Source organism: Coturnix japonica, unplaced genomic scaffold (genome assembly GCF_001577835.2).
Source record: "Coturnix japonica isolate 7356 unplaced genomic scaffold, Coturnix japonica 2.1 chrUnrandom947, whole genome shotgun sequence".
Lineage (NCBI taxonomy): Eukaryota > Metazoa > Chordata > Aves > Galliformes > Phasianidae > Coturnix > Coturnix japonica.
This window is the reverse complement of record NW_015440298.1, coordinates 1807-6030: the sequence shown is the minus strand read 5'-3', so window position 1 is coordinate 6030 and position 4224 is coordinate 1807. Positions and strand designations below refer to the sequence as shown.

Sequence of the window (4224 nt, the reverse complement as noted above, 5' to 3'; positions counted from 1 at the left end):
CTCAATGGATCTCAATGGGTCCCTATAGGGTCTCTATGGGGTCTCTATGGGGTCCCTATGGGGCAGCTATGGGGTCCCTATGGGGCAGCTATGGGGCAGCTATGGGTCTCACCACTGGTCTCCATGCAGCTGTGGGGCGCAGCTCTGTGCGATGTGGTACAGCTATGGGGCAGCTATGGGGTCTCTATGGGTCTCAATGGATCTCAATAGGACTCAATGGGACTCAATGGGACTCAGTGGAACTCAATGGATCTCAATGGGACCCTATGGGGTCTCTATGGGGTCCCTATGGGGTCCCTATGGGGCAGCTATGGGGTAGCTATGGGGTGTCTATGGGGCAGCTATAGGGTGTCTATGGGGTCTAAATGGGACTCAATGGGACTCAATGGAACTCAATGGAACTCAATGGGACTCAATGGGTCTCAATGGAACCCAATGGAAACCTATGGTGTCTTTATGGGGCAGCTATGGGGTCTCTATGGGGTATCTATGGGGCAGCTATAGGGCGGCTATGGGGTGGCTATGGGGTCTCTATGGGGTCTAAATGGGACTCAATGGGACTCAATGGGACTCAATGGAACCCTATGGGGTCCCTATGGGGTGTCTATGGGGCAGCCATGGGGCTGCTATGGGGTGTCTATGGGGCTGCTATGGGGTCTCTATGGGGCAGCTATGGGGCTGCTATGGGGTGTCTATGGGGCTGCTATGGGGTGTCTATGGGGCAGCTATGGGGCTGCTATGGGGTGTCTATGGGGCAGCTATGGGGTGTCTATGGGGCACCTATGGAGTGTCTATGGGGTCTCTATGGGGCAGCTATGGGTTCTCTATGGGGCAGCTATGGGCTGTCTATGGGGCAGCTATGGGGTCTCTATGGGGTCTAAATGGGACTCAATGGGTCTCTATGGGTCTCAATGGATCTCAATGGGCCTCAATGGAACTCAATGGATCTCAATGGAACCCTATGGGGTTTCTATGGGGCAGCTATAGGGTCTCTATGGGGTCTCTATGGGGCAGCTATAGGGCAGCTATGGGGTCTCTAAGGAGTCCCTGTGGGTCTCAGTGGATCCCAATAGAACTCAATGGGTCTCAATGGAACCCTATGGGGTCTCTATGGGGTGTCTATGGGGCAGCTATGGGGTGTCTATGGGGCAGGCTATGGGTCTCACCACTGGTCTCCATGCAGCTGTGGGGCGCAGCTCTGTGCGATGTGGTAGAGCGCTGCCATGGCGTTCAGTGCAAACAGCGGAGGCTTCCGCTCCGCTATGGGGCAGCCCCACAGATACCATAGGAACATATAGGGACACATAAGAACCCATAAGGCCCTATAGGATCCCATAGGACCCCATAGGGCCCTATAAACCCCCATAAGACTCCATAGGACCCCATCCCACCCCATAGGACCCCATCCCACCCCATAGGACCCCATAGGACCCCATAAGGCCCCATAGGACCCCATAGGATTCCATCCCACCCCATAGGACCCCATAGGACCCCATAAGGCCCCATATAACCCCATATCCCCCCATATAACCCTATAAGGCCACATATAACCCCATATAACCCTATATGCCCCCATATAACCCCATATCCCCCCATATAACCCTATAAGGCCCCACATAATCCCATATAACCCTATATGGCCCCATATAACCCCATATAACCCCATACAATCCCATATAACCCCATATAACCCCATATGACCCCATATGACCCCATATCCCCCCATATCCCCCCATATAACCCCATATGACCCCATATAACCCCATATCCCCCCATATAACCCCATATAACCCCATATAACCCGATCCTCCCGATATTACCTCCCATATACCCCATATAACCCCATATAACCCATAGTAACCCCATTATCCCCCATGATAAACCCCATTAACCCATATAACCCCATATCCCCATATAACCCCATATAACCATATAACCCCATATCCCCATATAACCAATTCCCCCCATAAACCATATCCCCCATATTAACCCATATTAACCCCATATCACCCCATATAACCCCATATCCCCCATATACCTATCCCCACTATAACCCCATATAAATCCGCATATTACCCATATAACCCATAGGAACCCCATATATCCCATATCCCCACATAACCCATATCCCCCCATATACCCCCATTAACCCATATAAACCCATATCCCCCCATTAACCCATATAACCCCATATAACCCATTATCCCCAATAACCCATATCCCCCATATACCCCATATCCCCCCATATTAACCCCATATATCCCATATACCCCGCATATAACCCCATATAACCCCATATATCCCCCATCATCCCCCACATTAACCCCATATCCCCCCAATTCCCCCATATAACCCTATTGGCCTATATAACCCACGTATAACCCTATACATACCCAGCTCATGCAGGTGTACCGCCCATATAACCCCATATAACCCTATATGCGCCCTATAAGATTCCCATACTACCCATGATAACCCATATAACACCTATTATGGCCTAATATAACCCCATATAACCCCATATCCCCCCAATATAACCCCATATAACCGTATACGGATCCCTATATAAATACCCTAAATAACCACATATAACCCCATATGGAGACCCTATATGATCCATTAAACCCGTATATTGCCCCAAATATAAAACAGATAACCCAGCTCCAATGGCAAGGTGGATCCCCAGCCCCATATACCCATTACCCCATATAACCCATATCCCCCCCCATACTAACCCCATATCCCCCATATCCACCCCTATTCCCCCATATAACCAATCATACCAATAGAACCCCATTAACCCATATATCCCATATCACCCCATAATACCATATAAACCCCATATAACCCATATATCCATATCACCACCATATAACCATTATAACCATATCTCCACATATCACCCCCATATAACCCATATATCCCATATAACGCCATATGAACCCATGATAACCCCATATCCCCCCATATAACCCCATATCAACACCCATTAACCCCAATCCCCCCATATCAACCCTAATAAGGCCCTATATAACCCCATATAACTCTATAAGGCCCTATATAACCCCATATAACCCTATAAGGCCCTATATAACCCCATATAACCCTATAAGGCCCTATATAACCCCATATAACCCCATATAACCCCATATAATCCTATAAGGCCCCATATAACCCTATATGGCCCCATATAACCCTATATAACCCCATAGACATACCCAGCTCAATGCAGGTGATGCCCAGCCCCCATATAACCCCATATAACCCAGTATAACCCTATATGATCCTATAAGGCCCCATATAACCCCATATAACCCCATATAACCCCATATAAGCCCATATAACCCCATATAACCCCATATAACCCCATATAACCCTATATGGCCCTATATAATCCTATAGGGCCCTATATACATACCCAGCTCAATGCAGGTGATGCCCAGCCCCCACACATCAGCTCTGCCGTCGTATCGACCCTCATCCATGGCCAGGATCACCTCTGGGGCCATCCTATGGGGTTATATGGGATATATGGGGTTATATGGGGTTATATGGGATATATGGGTTATATGGGGTTATATGGGGTTATATGGGATATATGGGTTATATGGGGGTATATGGGGGTATATGGGGTTATGGGGCCATCCTATGGGGTTATATGGGATATATGGGGTGATATGGGGTTATGGGGCCATCCTATAGGGTTATATGGGGTATATGGGGTTATATGGGGTTATATGGGATATATGGGGTTATGGGGCCATCCTATAGGGTTATATGGAGTTATATGGGGTTATGGGGCCATCCTATAGGGTTATATGGGGGGATATGGGGTTATGGGGCCATCCTATAGGATCATATGGGGTTATATGGGGTTATGGGGCCATCCTATAGGGTTATATGGGATATATGGGGTTATATGGGGTTATATGGGATATATGGGGTTATATGGGGTTATATGGGGTTATATGGGGTTATATGGGATATATGGGGTTATATGGGGTTATATGGGGTTATATGGGGTTATATGGGGTTATATGGGGTTATATGGGGTTATATGGGATATATGGGGTTATATGCGGTTATATGGGGTTATATGGGGTGATATGGGGTTATATAGGGTTATATGGGGTTATATAGGGTCACATAGGGTTATATGGGGTTATGGGGCCATCCTATAGGGTTATATGGGGTTATATGGGGTTATATGGGGTTATATGGGGT

The 4224-nt window shown here is 47.8% G+C and overlaps 1 long non-coding RNA gene across 1 annotated transcript in view; it reads right to left on the bottom strand.

Annotated features, from left to right (window-relative positions):
• Nucleotides 1-976: 976 nt before the first annotated feature.
• Nucleotides 977-4224, bottom strand: part of LOC107307806 — a 4671-nt gene continuing 1423 nt past the window's right edge. Inside the window, exons 2-3 of the long non-coding RNA XR_001552516.2 lie at nt 3419-3510; nt 977-1260 (exon numbers count right to left, since the gene is read on the bottom strand). This is a non-coding gene — a long non-coding RNA (uncharacterized LOC107307806). The remainder of the gene's footprint in view (nt 1261-3418; nt 3511-4224) is intronic.